Raw genomic sequence first — 17227 nt, forward strand, 5'->3', positions numbered from 1 at the left:
AGACTGAAGGCCTTACCTCTAATATCGGGGAAAAAAACAAGATGTCTGTTTTCACCATATCTGTTCAACATCGCAAAGAGGTTCTGGCTAGCACAATAATGAAAGAAAAAGCATCAATATAGATTGGAAAGAAAGAGATGAACCTCTCTATTCATAGAACACGTGATCTTCAACATGGAAAACCCCAAGATCTATAAAAAACAAAATCTACTTTAATACTCAATTTTAATAAGTTCACTATAAAACTCAATTAGATTTCTACATATTGGCAATACAAATTTGGAAAATAAAATTAAATAAAATTTTAAAAAACAGGAACCATTTAAAATGACATTTAAACACATGAAGTACATAGATATAAATCCAACAAAGTATATACCCTTGTTCTTGCTGGCAACTAGTCAGCCTGGCTCCTACATTATCATCCCTCAAACATTACTGTCAGTCCTTTGTTTTACTTCCCTTACACGCTTGGAGCACAGCAACTTTCCCAGGCTTTCTAACAACCATACCAGTCACATGTCTGTTCCTTAAAGAAACTTTCATCTCAGTCAGTCTGTTCTGTTTACTATTTTTTTGTGTGTATGTGAGAAAGATTGGCCCTGAGCTAACATCTGTGCCATCCTTCCTCTGTTTTGTATGTGGGATGCCACCACAGCATGGCTTGATGAGTACTGTGTAGGTCCATGCCTCGGTTCTGAACTGGTGAACCCCGGGCTTCTGAAGCAGCGTTCACGAACTTAACCGCTATGCTACCACGCCAGCCCTTGTTCACTATTTTCTTAATTTATCTCCCTCCAGGAAACTTAGATCCCCTCTATGGAGATAAAATCTAGATTTTCTCCTCAGGATTGAATGGGAAATTACTACCGTAAAAACTACTACTTGCTTTGAAAAGGATAAGTGGATAAACATCACATTTCTGCCTTTAAATAAGTGTAACCTGAATCTTAGATAAAAGGAGTAGGAAGGAGAGCCTAACAAGGAAAAAACTTCATTCTGAATACAGGATGCATAAAATGGACCCAAGTTACAGAAATAACTGAGATTTTCAGTGTCAAGTTTGAGACAGTTGCACATATAGATGGAACTAAGATGGGGTAGCAATGGAGATGCCTGCTTTAGTCAAGTGTAGAATATTAAATTCAAGAAGTAGCTCAATAAGTATTAATGCAAGAAATAGTGACAAATAATCATCTTTCTTTTTTCTATAATTTAAGTTTATAAATATATATAACTTTTATATATATTATATATAACAGTATAGAAAGATATAAATCTATATATCTCTGTGTATCTTACCTTTCTATACCTCAAATATAGATATAGATATACCTTTCTATACTATTTTAATTGGCTGTTGATGTATACTATCTCTGTATTATGTGGAATGTTATTTGTTCCTCTATTTAGCTCTTACTGATTTGGTCCCATGCTATCCTTAATTCTTTCCATGTCTATTTCTAATCAGATTAAAACTTCTTGAGGACAGAAGATAATAAAATTCATGTCTGTATTTCTGTTTCCTCATATTGTATACAAAGGATTTCATCCACTGGCATTTGTTAACTACATGTTTATTTCCCAGTGAATCCCTTGGAAAAATTACAGTATCTTCTCAAACACCTTTGAGTGTTTTCTTGTGAATGAAAATTCAAAACATATTCTTTTAGTTCCTGTGACAATGACAAAATTTTACTTCCTCTTTTGGGCTTTAACTTTGTTGAATAGGCACACTTTTCAAAATTCTATTTTTAAATTAGCATGTCTAATGTTTACTTATCCTCATAAATATTTTTCTGACATAATAATGAACAATATTTTATCAGTTCTAGCAAGGTCTCCTTCATAAATGCCCAGGACATTCCCCATCTCTCATGTCCACATGGTTAAGGTTTTCAGGTTTAATCCATCACCCCAACATTGACAATAAATATAGCTGCAACATAAATATTAACAAAAAGGATCAGAGACATTACTTTCATCCCCATCCCTTACCCTGTCATTACATTGTTAATGAAACTAATTTCTAACTTCCTTTTAATCAGTGCTTCAATTTCAGGACCAAAAATTACTACGATTTTAAACTTTTCAATGGGTGCTCATTTTGGGCATAGAAGAACTATCATTAGAATTTATTTTAGAATTTACTAAAACAATTATGGAAAGAAACACTTGTTTACACTGTACTTCCATTTTACTTTAAATAGTTTTTGGCTTTTATTGAGGTGTTGGGAAGTTTTTGGCTATGATTTCACTAAACTTTCAAGCATATTGATTTTGAGGTTCAGTTATCTTCAGAAGGCTGTGAAAAATGCTTACTGTGCAAGGATAAGGGGGGCGCTTCTATTAACTCAAGGGATAAAAACGGTGAAAGTTCTTACAAATAGAATCACAGCACTATATATCTTGGAGTGTTAAAAAAATGAAAAGAGAATTATTATTTGTATCAAATAAATCACAGGAACTAAAATTTAAGTGTTCACTGGTAGGCACAATTCCCAGTGGAGAAAGGTGGCATGATAAAGTGGCTTCCATTCCATAATTTCCACTCTACTCCTCTCCGTCCCCAGGATTTCCCACTGATTCTTATGTGGTTTCACAGGAAGCTGGTCTTACAGGCAGAAGTGCAGGTTAGGAAAGAATGCTGCTTCTTCTCTGACGTTCTGTCTGACTCCAAGCTGGAAAAAAACACCTTTTTCATAGTTCAAGTAGTGAAACTATTATAATCCAGAAGATCTTACTGTAAATACTTAATATATAGGCAATTACTTTATCTCATCTTTCCTTCAGAGATGAAAGGAAATACAAGTTTGCTTATTTTCAATAACTAGTATTTAAAATAAAACAAATATAACTGTCTTGATCTGCTCACCTAGAGCTGAGGATAATATTGCTTTAACTTCTAGAGTTTCTAAACTGCATTTAACTTAGCATGAGAGAACAGAAATCTTCAGGATTATCATCATCCTCTACTTTTTAAAACTAACCCATCTTCATAGAAAGAAAGCAACACCGGCCTTTTTTTTTTTTTTTTTTTTTTTTTCCCTGTAACAATCTTGGGAGAGATGTAATATTCTTCAAAGATTTTGCAACCTGGTTTAGTCTTTTCTTCCCATACTTTTTCTCGTGGTAATAAGTAGGTGACTGCAATATTCACATGAATACTACATTAGCTATCTATTATTTTATAATGAGTTATTCCAAAAGTTAGTGGTCTAATATAATAGTAAACATATATTCTTTCTCACATTCTCTGTGTGTCAGGAATTAGGGAGTGACTTGGCTGGGTGGTTCTGACTCAGGGTCTCTGATGTCTGCTGAGGTTGTAGGTATCTGAAACTGTAGCTCGTAGCCAGACTGTAGCTTGACTGTGGGTGGAGATCCACTTCCAAAGTTGCCGCCTAATATGGCTGGTACGTTTGTGCCCACTCTTGGCGGGAGGTGTCAGTTTCTCACCACGTGGACTTCTCTAGAGAGCTGCTTGATTATCTTCACGGCAAGTGACTAGCTTCCCAGCGTGAGCCATCTGAGAGAGGCAAAAGTGTAAACGTAACAATACCTCAGCAGTTACATACCATCACCTCCTTGGTATTTAATTGATCACATAGGCCAGACATGATTCAATATGGGAGGGAATTATACAAGGCTGTGAAAACCAGAAATCAAGGTTCAGTGGGGTCCATCTTTGTCACTTTCTATCACAAATGACTCTTCCAATTTCCTGGCCATCTTCAGTAGACATCTTCCTCACTTCATCTCAGCCAGCCATCTGCACTGTCACACTCAAAAAACCTGAAAGAATTCCAGCTACAGAATCACTTATTCATCCAATCATCCTTCTAACCTGACTAACTCTCCTTAAGTTTGACTTGGTCAATTAGTCATATTAAGAAAGATATATTTTATTGATTGCCAACCCTATCTACTTTCAATTCCCTCTTTTACTCAACTTAAATTTTACAATCTATCATTTCAATACCACTCTCGGACATACTTTAGTATCACTGGCATCTAAATCTTACATCAATAGATAGTATTATCTGTTTTGCCCACACTTCCAACTGAATTCCTTAAAAAGCTGAAAAGCTCACACAGCAGAGCATGTATCACTATTAATTAATGATTGCCAACCTCAAACAAGACCTCAATTCCCTTAGGAAATTATACTACGTTGCTCTAGTCAATTCATTCCCTGAATGATACATTTTCTTCTCTCTTCAAAATATGACGAGCTCATTTTCTTTCACTATCATTTGACTGTATCTCCTTCTTAACTAAGGAAATATGATCTATCAGATGGGAAATCTCTCGACTTCCAATCACCAAACACACAAACCACACTGCATCATACCCATCCTCTCATTCTTCTATCTTGTTGCAATAAATCAGTAATGCGCAAACCTTAGCATGCGTTAGAACCACCTGGATGGCTTGTAAAATCGCCGATACTGGTCCCTACCCTCAGGATGTCTAACTTCTAACAACTTTCCAAGTGATGTTGGTGTTGCCAGTCTGCAGACCACATTTTGAGAACCACTGTGATAGAGAACATATTCCTCATTGTGTGTAACGTGAATCCCTCCACCTGTGCCCTGGGCTCTAACCTTTCCCCTTTACTAGTATGATCATGGTAATTATCAAATAGTTTCATTCGTTGCAACTCTATAATTTATACATATAAACGTTTGAAAAACCTTTTCTATGAACCAGTACCCTTCATAACTCTCCCTTTTACTGGTAAATTTCTTCAAAGAGTTTTCCAACTTAATGTCCACATTATTCATTTCCCTCTTACCTCTCAACTCATTCCAAAGTGGCTATTTCCTCAATTCACTCAACTGAAACACATCTTGATAAATTCATAAAATATCTCCAGTTCACTAAATCCAGAGGAGATTTTTTTCTTTTCTCATATTTCTCTTTAAAGTTTTCCTGTCTTGAAACGTACCTGGTTTCTATCGCACTGTGCACTCCTGGTTTAATCCATGTGAAAACGTCAATGGTGTAGCCACCCCCCTTGGTTCTCCCTTTGTGATTATCTTTGTAGGTTTCTCCTATATTTAGTTGTTAGATTTTAAAATCTCTTACAATTTTTCCCCAAGCCTATAACTCCTTTTCTTTATTATCTCTTTCCAGACAATTTCATGCTTTTCTAAGATTTTAATTACCACCTTGATGCTGATCACTCTCAAATATAAATATCCACTTAAAAACTCCCATTTTTTATTCCATATATATATATGTACTGGTATATACATATATATAGCTACCTGCCTACATGATATCACAATTTGGACAACCATAAGCACCTCAAGCACAATATGCCTAGACCCAACTGTCTCTCTGCCCTCCACTCCTACTCAGCACATCAGATTTGATCCATTTCTATTTTTCCATATCTCCGAGCATGACTTCACCATCCAGACAGTGGTGCAAGTTGCAAACCCAACTGCCATCTTTGATACCTCACTCTTCCTCACACCTTATATTCAATTCATCATATAGTCAGGTTAACTTTACATTTTAAACATCTTTCAAATCTATAAATTTTTCCACAAGAATATTGATAAAATTTTAGACTCTACTCCTGTACGATCTGTTTTCTTTTATCCTATGGTTTGATATTAATTTTCCTAATCAGAAATTTCTATTTATCTTGCTTAAAATTTACTAAAGTTAATGAATCCTAAGACTGCATGTTTTTTATCATTTCTAGAATATAATCATTATATATTTGTATATTGCCTCTGTATAATTTTTTCCTTCTGGATTCTGCTTAAATGTATAGTCGAATCTCTCATTTAGTTGGTCTTTTGATTTAGGACCCAATTATAATGTCAGCGAGGAGGTTACCCCACACCACCAAGCAATGCTCTGGACACCAGCTGGGTGTCTTACAGTTCAACTCAATTCTGACATTAGCTACCAGAAGATAACATCAGGTTCCACAAGTTAAGGGTTCAGTCCTACAAAACTGCCCTCCCCACTTCAGATGCCAGTCACAAGTCCAGATTGTTACTTATGCTTCTGACTGACTGGCTATAAATCAGAAATTCCCACGATCCCTTCCTTGGGTTCAATTAATTTGCTAGACTGATTCACAGAAGTCATAGAAACACCCCACACTTTAGACACACTGCTTATGAAAAAGTCTCTGATCTAATGCTTTGTACATTTTATCTTTATCATCAGCAAGACCTCTATCTATCTGAACTATTTCAGGAATGACATTTAAGCCTCATCATTTGGACATACACTTGACAGAAATGATGCCCTCTGGGTTGAATTCATCTCTTGCTCTACTTATTTATTTCTCTGATAAAGATACGTAAGTTGGATGGAGACAGTGATGGGAAGTTTTATCAATTTTACGTGTGTACCAGTGGTCAGTGAGAGTGCTGGTCCTATTGCATCTAATTGTCACAACAATACTTTATAAAGGGATGCGATTGTTCCTGTTCTGCAGGTGAGGAAACAAGTTCCGAAAGTTTGGGTTGCCCAAGATTACTTACTTAGTTCAGTAATAATATGAATATTGTATTAATGCTTTGTACCAGACACCATGTTTAATCTTTCCATAACCCTGCAGAGTGTTATCCTCATTTTACAGACATTAAAACAAGATTTTAAAAATCTTGATAAACTCGCTTGAGGTAGGCAAAACTAAACTGTAGTAAGCTGGTTACCCAGTTTCCATCATTTTGCTTCAATTCCATGCTGCTTCTTGTGGTATAGATAATAGTCACAGATAAACGTGGATTTGCATATATAATTTATGATTTTTATATCTGGCTGCTCCACTGTGCAATCCTGTTTGGAGGAAAAGATACATCAGGACGCATAGAGGACTATCAGAAAATAAATTCGGGTTATCCAGAGTTTCATGTAGAAAGAAATTCTGTATTCAATGTCAAGCTGTCACTTGTATTACTTTAATTCTGTATGGTTGCTTTCTTCCTACTCTTATTAAACATAGGATTTAAGTCACACCATAAATGAGAGTTTAGAGATGCTCGTCTAGACTGTATCATCTGTGAGGTTAGAACATGGCCCCTTGCCCAATCTCATGTCAAAATGTTTAGTAAAGTGTCTAGTTTTGTCACATATTGTTTATAAGCTCTATCCCCTTGCTAGAAGAGGGGAATTTTTTTTAAAAATCCTATGGGTTCAGACAGACACATTTTTAATTGTAGTTTATCTCTTATTTTCTGTGTGCATTTGGTCAAAATGTTTAATCTCATTGAATCTTAGATTTTCTATTTAAAATGTCATAGAGTTAAAGATAGCAGAGTAAATCCAGTATTACTGTATTCAGCATAATTAAAACACTTGAAAAACAAAAATGTAGAACCAAACAGCAGAATAAATTAAAAGATAATTTCCCAAATGCATACCGCAAATTATGAGTCATATCTGCAAATTCCTGTAATGATTTCCTCAACAGGAGGAAGCTTGTTGAGAAACGGCAAACAGTTCTCAGACCTCCAGGAGAATATGGATGTTAATAAAAATAAGACTCTCCAACAGCAAATGTTGATCCAGTAAGCAAGGATGTGCAAGACTTGACAAAACATGTGAAAAGAGCAGAATATGCCTAAAACTATACAGCCACAGGGGTAGGAGAGCTGTGACTGAAACAATGTGCCAAGACTTTCTCCTGGCTGCTTGAGGCTGCTATAGGTAAAGTGGGATTGAGGATGGTGTGGTAGTGAAGTTCAGACAGGAAAAGAGCAACATCTCTTTGTGTTCTAGGCTTAAATTAACCTCAGAGAAGCAACGTTACCATTGAACCCAGGTTTCAATAAAGCTGCTTCCATTAATTTTGAATCTAGACTCTCTGGCTGGTCTACCAATAGTAGCAAATTCACACTGATCTAAAGCTGCATTCCTGCTTCCCTCTTCAAACACCCTTAGAATTCATTCTGGTACATATTCTTCTGATTTCCATGTGTATGAGTTGGCAAAATTCTGCAATGTTTTTGTAGATATGGTAACTCTTCTCAGACTTTGTATTTACGCTCCTTGAGATCTACTGGGATTTGAGTCTGACTTAGGTTTTGAAGCAGTGAGAGGTGTGGAGTTGGGTCTTAAGGAGATTCAACTTGCCTGTGCAAGACAGTTGCATCTGGCAAGATTATTATTAGGATCTTTAGTCAAGGGGAAGTGAATCTACTCAGATGGGGAAAAAGATGTGTTTTGTTTTGCTTTTTTCCTTTGAGATTTGGGAATTTGCAATCCCAATACCAATTCTTAGAGTTCCATTTATTCCTGATCATAACATAAGAGACCTGAGAAGCTTATGAATTCCATTTGCTTTGTAATTTAGCCACTTGTTGGATAAGACTTTGGATTTGGTTTCCTGAAATATTTGCCCTATAGCAACACAACAGAGCTGGCATAGAAAATGTTTATTTTCTATCCACGCCTAGAGGCAAAATTTTAAAGTCCCAAACTTGTCACTTTTGTTCTCCAAGATCTTCAGCATGGTTCAGAAGCAGATTGCCCGTCCCACAAAACATGTATACTTTATTTCTACCATAATTTTCTATTGCTAAAACTACACGGTGTTGCCAAATCTCACATTCTAAAGGCATTTAACTCCAGGCAACTTCAAGTCATATGTTAAGAACTATTTACTGATGATTATTTCCGAGTACAAGGCTCATAAATAGCTCTTTAAATTTTATCACATCATGTTACATCATAGGGGGAAGAAGTCCTTTCCTTTACAGCAGAACTTTCAAATACTTATAAAGTACAAATTTAAACTCATGCCTAAATAGCAAGAATAATCACAGGACTTTCTCCCATCCCAACCTCACCCCACCCCAATAAATGATATCTACACTTCATAGCAAGTAAGTGATATTACTTATTCTAATGACTACCTGTTTACTTTCTGTCCATCACACTGGAAAAATACTCTCTGGGAGGGAAGGGACTTGATCCGTCTTACTACTATTTTTTACATTTGTGGAATGAGTGGACAACTCCATATTATTTATCTAACACAACAAAGCTAAGTTTTGGGTTTTCCTTTCTTGTGAGAAAGATTGGCCCTGAGCTAATATTCCTTGCCAATCTTCCTCTTTTTTGCTTTAGGAAGATTGTTCCTGAGCTAACACCAGTGCCAATCTTCCTTTCTTTTGTATATGGGATGCCACCACAGCATGGTTTGATGAGCAGTATGTAGGTCTGTGCCCGTGATCCAAACCCATGAATCCTGGCCCACCAAAGCAGAGCACATGAACTTAACCGCTTTACCACTGGGCCAGTCTCTAAAGCTAAGTTTTTGATATTTCTTAAATCATTTCCTTGACATTGGACAAATTGTTTCATTTCTCTAGGTTGTATCCCTCTTCCATGAAATGATGATTTTAATACCTTAAACTGAAGAAACATAATAGATAAGGAAGGGTTGTATGCACATGAAGAAATATACCTGGTGTTCACTGCATCTTCACTTATAATTGTTTTGTTTAGTCTAAGCCTTGAGGCCTGAAGCTGGCTTCTTGGGTCATATTATAACCACTAAAATCTTGTCCAATTTCCTACCGTCTCAGTTCTATACCTACATTTGTTTGTGGCCTGTCATTTCCAGGCTGCTTTCTGCTTTTCTTTGACCTCTTTAAAAGTTGCAGGCTTGCATAATTCAACACTGGAGAGAACCATGGACACAACTATCTACCTCTTGCATTTGTTAAGTATTTACTATGAGTTAAACCTATTTTAACATGATTAGATAGATGGATAGATAGATAGAGATAGAGATAGACATCATGTTATATTTTAACCCTATAGATAGATATAGATATACAATAGATAACAGATAATAGATACTACAGTCCTATGAGAACAGGGTTCCATGGGTACATGATCAGTAAGTGGAAAAGTGGAAGAGCTGGTATTTAAACTCATACAGTCAACTTTCTATCTTTTCTCTTAACCACTTTGTATACTGTCCTTTTTCTATACTAAATTTGATTTTCCACATTTTATATAATTTAGTTTTATACAGAGGCTACTTCTCTTCACCTACTCTTATTTCTCATGACCAAATTTTTTCTCTTTTCCCTGATTCTGACCATGAGTTTCCCTAGAATATTGCTCCTCTGAATTCCCCTCTGCTCCACAAATTTAAACTATAGGTAAGAAGCACATTTTCTCATGAGTTCCAGGTGCACACTACATTTTGTCCTTGCTAGTCAGAGGAGGAGTCTCAGACATCATTCTTAGGTCATTATTAGAATCATCCCAGGACGATCTTTGGTTTTCTCTGATCTGGTCTTAAGCCCTTGCTCTCTGACATACTCAGCTATTAAAATATCTCTAATAGACCTACTTTTCTCAGTAATTAGAGCAAAGGAGTCAGACACTTGCCAAACCAGATTCATAATTTATTTAACCAGATGACACTTATTACTTCCTAATGAGAAAATAATCGCCATTCTCGGAAGAACCTCTCCATGTAGAAAAGCTACACAGGATGACAAACCATGGTCATAAGATTACTGGGTGATTACAGAAGCAGATCAAGAAAAATCAAATGGATGAGATTAATGGCTACAGACATGCCAGTAAAATAACCTGATGCCAGTAAAAAAAGAACAACTAAGACAGACTACCACAGAAACCAAATACTGTAAGCGAGAGCTGTTTCATCAGGGCAGAGCTGCGTGTCCAACACTAGCACTTTTCTCTCCCTCATTTTATGTTCTCTGCTGCAAGATCCCCTTTTTGTAAATATATTACTTGTTTAGCTTTCTTAAAACTGATTAAGACCTATGGGACTTTTGGGGATTTGTTTTACTTTTGCTTTGTGATTGAGATGATGCGTCTCTTGAACCCTTTAGGAGAAATTTTGCAGCTCTAAGGCCTCATTCTCTGTGTCGTAGATGAGATCCATCTATGAGAGTTCTGGGAGCGCTTCATTGTCACTTGCAGTTACCACTGCCAAGGTATCACTTACATACTACCCCTCAGATATTTAAAGTGTATATTTTGAAATTCTTCCCAAATCGCACAGTCTGAAAAGATGCATTTCAACAAAATAAAAATCTTTGCAGCTTTGTTTCTTCCTGAGTCAGGAGATCTGATTTTCCGGTCAGATCTTTGGTTCAATTCGCTGAGAGCCTTTTGATTCATCACAGCTGCGTCTGCAACTCAGTTTCTCCATAGGCAAAAGGAAGATTCAGTGAGGTCACTGCTAAACTTGTTCTCAAACTGGCCTCTATAATTCATCTGGTTCCCTGGAGTCACCTTCAATACAAAAATTTAATAATAATTAAAGTAAGAACAAGCCATAATGTGTCTGTTTTCTCAGCAAGGTAAGTGTAGAATTTCCATTAAATAGATAAGAAAACCTATGCTGCTGTGTAAGTGATTTTCTGAAGATGGCATTGTTTGAAGAAAGGCCACCAGAAGACAAATTGTCTGACCCTAAAGCCCTTGTTTTCACGACTATACTCTAAATAGTATCCTCCTAACTATCAAATGAAATACTTTGGACACACAGACGACCACAGCACTGGCCTCAACTATCTGCTCAAATCAATAATCACATATTTAACTTTGGCAATTCCTTTTAAAAGAGAACATAATCTGAATGCTCCAAAAGCAAAACAAACAAACAAAGAACATTAAATCTGAACAAGCTGAAGAAGGTGAGCAATATGGGAGACCTGGTCAGAGCGGGAGTAGGTACCAATGTCCAAAGTCCTGTATCATCATCGCATACAAGGGAATGCATGGCAGTCAGTTCCGTAAGAGATCATTTTATGTGAAGTTGTTTTGTGAATGTTTGTTTTGTCCCCCCGCCGAAACACCGCTACCACCACCATCCTGGTACCAAAGGTGGGAGACTGACAGGGATGGAGAAGAAAGTGGGAAATTTGTGCCACTTCTTCTTTTTAATTATGTCCAACAAATAAGTCTATCATCTTTCCCAAAGCCTGATAATTAAATGAGTGTTCTGATATCAAGCACTTAATTCAATAGAGCCGTACAGTTAAGTTTCAGAGGGTATTTGATAAGCTCTTTCTTCCAGTTCTAAATGATCAAACCTAAAAAAAAAATGCTACTCATAATGATAACAGTGTTGAAAACAACAATAATAATGACATATTTATATAGCTCTCACTATGTGCCAAAATTGGTTTTAAGTCCATTTATATGCATTGATTTATTTAAACTTCACAAAAGTCTAATAAGCTAGCTACCAGTGCTCTTCCCATTTTATGGGCAGAGACTGAAACATTTAGATAATGGACCCAAAGTCACGTGCCTAAACTGCAGCAGAGCAAAGGCTTCCAGCCCAAGCACTCTGTCTGACCCTAGAGCCTGAGCTCTGACCCGTCATGCTGCACCACTACAGAAAGAGTGTGGACGGAGAGTGATTGGCCAGGATATCAGGCTGATGCATAAACAGGAGGCAGATCCTAAAGAGACTTTATATACCATGTTGACCTCTCCTCACTTTCTTGGGATAGAGAATCACCAAAGGGCTTATGCAGGATGGTTTCATGATAAATTCTGCATTTGTTAAGAAACAGTGCTAGGGGACAGCCACATGGATGTTGTCACATTAAGCATTACACTTCTCTATATTTTATTTTCTTTTTGGAACAAACACAGGACAGAAAAAATGGTTCTGGCAGAAGTATGGAGAGTGGACCGAAATAGGGAGAAGAGTAGATGCAGGGTTGTACCAACAGTTCAGAGAAGAAATCAATGGAAAAAAGTTTCATCGTCAATTCGTAGGGAGTAAAAAGAACAAGAGTAAATCAGGAAATGATGGGAAATTGAAAGGCTGCGTTATGGTTATGCAACTTGCTGAAGATTACATAATGGTTTGCTGGTAAGCCAGCCATCCAAAGGGAAAGGGGGGAAAACCATGATTTATGATCTTTGCTGATTTCTGTAGTGCAAATGCACTGATCATGGTTTATTTCAAGACAGCAACCTGATATAACTGAACATGGAATTGGGCAGGGGTGCACATAATGGGCTTTCAGGAGCAAGCTGGTTGGCGTTGAGTGCAAGCTGGATGCAAGCCAGCTACACCGACCGTCGTAGTGGAAGATGCCCTCCTCCTCAGCACCATAGTACATTGCTCCCACAGACCTGGAATGGAAGTGGATTGCTGCCACATTTAGTAGCCTTATGAACAAACTCATGCTTTCATCCTTTCTATAACTTCAACTTCGTCATCTTCAAACTAGGGAGAATGTCTATATCAGAGAAGTGTTTTGGAAATTAAATTACACAACATCAATAGCATGGCCCAGTGCTTGGCACGGTCATCCCTCTCTTACTAAATTAATATTATTACTATACTTTTCACGAAGCAGGGGAGGATAAAGACCCTGCAAGAAATAATTCCTGTACCTCCAACTGTAGTGTAGCCAGGTCATTAAAAGCATGGAGACTGGAGCTAAATTGCTTGGATCTAAATTCTGGTTAGACTACTTGCTAGTTTTTTGACTGTGGACTGTTTATTAACCTCGTTCTGCCTCAAATTCTTCATCTATAAAACAGTTAATAACACTACCCATGGCATCAAAACATTGTGAGAATGCAGTGAAGTATAAAATGCACTTAGAATGGTGCCTGGCACGGAGTTAGGACTTCATAAATGTTTACTATATTTATTTTTATTTGAAATCAATGGCAAACATTAATTATTTTTACAATAATCTTTTCAAGACAGGGCTTCAACTTCTCACTCACCAACGGTAATTAAAAACATAACTACTGCCAACCTGGGTGAGGAGTTGACTGAGGAATGAAACATGTTGAAGACAGAAAAAAAAAATCACATTTATTAATAGAATGTAAAAATGGAAATTTGGACAAGAGAGCAAATATAACAGATGTGAAATTCCTGAACAAAAATACCTTTTAAGAAGTAATTCCACGACTCTCGGACCTCACAGACACATCAAGGACATAAAAAGAATCAGAGGGTGGAGAAAAAAATGTATTTGGAATCCTGTAAAAATGTCTTTAGAGGAGGCTGTAGCCAGGCTGTGCATCTCTTCTCCAGCCCAAAAGGATGGGGTGGGTGTGGGCTCAGCTCCATAATTTTTAGGGCCCAGCACAAAATGAAAATGCAGGGATCTTATTCAAAAAAACAAGAAAAAAAGGTTTTTGCCCTTTCTTCCTCAGCCTCGTTCTTGATGTAACATAGACATTTTGGTTTCCTATTTAATCTTGCACTCCCTCAGATACAGGGATATTGCTGTGGGAGTGCAGGCGATCACCGAGGATCCTGCTTGTCCCACGTGATGCTGCACATGGGGTGCGTGTGCTCGACCCTGACCCTCCCAGCGCCCAGGCTCAGGCCCCTACTGGGGTCAGAGAACCCATGCCAGGGAGGCTGGGAGGTGAGGAGATGTGGGACCTTACATGAGGATAGACTTCAAAACTCCAGCGCATAGTCCACTGTCCTATCAGACTTCCCTTATAAAATACAAATTCAAAGCCAAACTTAGCAAGATTTTTAAGGTGACCACAGAGCATTGACCCCTAGGTGTGCAGCCCCTCTGAGCATGGGGCCCTTTGAAACCACACTGGTCACACATCCATGAAGGTGTGTTGGAGAGGAGGTTGAGCCTAGCATATGCAAGTGTGTGTCTATGTGTATGTAGGGTCTACCTCCTTCAGATCAAGTCTTGTGAGGAGGCTTTCTTGGGATGACTCAGAGTTTAAACATGTCTTCTGCCTTTGGGAAGAACAGAGAACTAGCACTGAGCTATGACTGAGAATTTGAAAGCAGTCTGTGGGCACAGGAGAGAGGGCTGCACTGGGTGGACCAGAACTTGAAGGGCAAAAGATGCATGCACATATCTCATTCACCACAAGCAGACCACGTGGAAGAGAAAACCAATGAAGGATCACACTGTCTCAGAAAGGCAGAGTGTCAGAAGCTGGAGGGGAATGCCCTGGGGAATAAAAAGGAATTTCAAGTAGAAATCTGGGATATAGATAACTGGGAAACTTCAAGAGAAATATTCTGGGGACAGACACTTTAAATTTACCTAAAAGCACCTACACGAGAAAGAGTCAACTTCCAGCAGCAGCCCCAATCCAGCCTGCGCAGCGAGTACATGGTGCACGTGAAAACCATGGATTCTGGAGTCAGATTTTCTGGGAGCAAATCCTGGCTCTGACACTCTTCAAAAGGCAAGAAAAAGCTGTGTGACTTGTGCAAACTATTTAATCTGTGATGCTTTGTGCCTCAGTTTCCCCTTCTAAAAAATGGATGTAATAAAAGTTCCAGTGATTAGAACTTGGTAAACAGTCAGTAATATTATTATCACAATATCAGTTCAAGTAAGACCGTTTCTAACCTCCAAACTCCTACCTACCCTATTTCTGAAAGCTGTTAAAGCGTTCTTTTAGGAATTCTCTCTCGGTGCTGCAATGAAGATACTAATTCAATTAAGAAGTTTGATATACCCACAAATTCTTCTCTTGCCCTTTTTCTAAATCTGGAGGATAGTAATCCCAAGGTAGTGTTTGTGTGTATAAGTTAGGATCAGTGAAGCATAATTTATATAGAGGAAAATCACCCTTTTTAAGCACAGAATTCTATGAATTTTGTCAATTGTATACTTTTGTGTAACCACCACCAAAACTAGATAAAAAACATTCTCATCACCTTCAAAGTTCCCCGTGCTGCTGTGTGGTAACCCCCAAATCGGAACGTATTAAGGATCAGTTTCCACAAGTGGCAAGAGCTGATCTGATTTCTGTTCCTCCTGTTTTACCTTTTCCAGAGAGTCATATAAATGGACTCATACAGTAAGTAACCTTTTTGTGTCAGGCTTCTTTTTCTTAATGCAATCCTTTTTTGATGCATTGTGTGGTTGCACATAAGTGTCATGGTTTGTTCCTCTATATCACTGAGCGCTACCCAATTGGACGGATGGACTGTGACTTTGTTTTGTGACAATATGCTCACAAGGCTCACTATTAAAGGTGCAAAAGGCACTTGTTTGAGTATATTCTGTGACTCATACAATGATCCTAATGTTTACATAGCATTGTTTTATATTCTGTAGTTTCCCACATCCTTTCTCAAGCTGTATCTCTTGGAAGTTATAAACTGCAGGGGGAGGTGGAAGTTAGCAACCGCATTTATACAAACCAAGCCTGTGATGCTTCAGGAGATGAAGACGTTCTGGAAAATACACAGTTAATAATCATTAAAGTAACAACGGTAATAACAGCTTACATTTATTGAGGGTCCACTGGATGTTAGGTATTATGCAAAGTATTTTCCCTATTTTATAAAGTTTGATCTTAATAAAATATTAATCATAGACTGGTTTAATATAATCTAATTTTACAGATGGGAAACTGAGACTTGGGTGATTAAGGTCACATAGCTAGGATGGCCTGGGCTTAAGTCAGAATTTCTTCGGCTAAGAACATTAACCCCAAGCCCCCTTTCCATTCTGCTGTTTTCCTATTGAATGGAAAGATGGGGACTGAACTCTCACGCCATTGCCTTTTCCGTTGTGTCTTTTGCTTTCTATGGCAAAATAGCAAGGCATAGCCTGTGCTGCAGAAGAAAGCAAGGGGAGAAGTGTGTAGTGACTACATACATATCTATTACACGCATTGTACACATATATGTGTGTGTATGTGTGTCTATGTTCATATATACATGATCATAAAATCATATACATATATATGATTTTTGTTCTATATGTTATATTTTATTTTTTTGGCAAATATTTTTCAAAGAATTAGGATAAAAATACTTGGTACATTCATTCTCGGCTTCATAGACACATTTTTAAAATTCTTAGGGAATCTTTGGCAGGAACTTATAAAATGTTGACATTGGTCTGTTTCATAGCCTCCTCCTGACTGGCTATTTCCCTGTTAATTCCAGCACTGAGAAAGTGACTTGAAAGCTGTTACAAGAAGACAGTAATCAGCACTCACCAGGTGACTGAGGATTAATTGCAGCTGTGCCTTTATCTTGATATCTTGTAAAATACTCAAAACTTCAGCTTGAGGTGGGACTTTTGTATACGCTTAACCTGTCCTCACATACAACACCCATTATTCCTTGATGGAGTCAATTTTCATTTCTAAGAGAATTTAAAATCCTCTTGAAATTGTTATCGCTGGTCTGCGGTCTATGCCAATTGATGGTGTTTTTATTTTTATTAGGTTACTCCAACTCAGTACTTTCTCCCAAATATTTCTG

This window comes from Equus przewalskii, chromosome 14 (assembly GCF_037783145.1).
Source record: "Equus przewalskii isolate Varuska chromosome 14, EquPr2, whole genome shotgun sequence".
NCBI classification, from domain to species: Eukaryota; Metazoa; Chordata; class Mammalia; order Perissodactyla; family Equidae; genus Equus; species Equus przewalskii.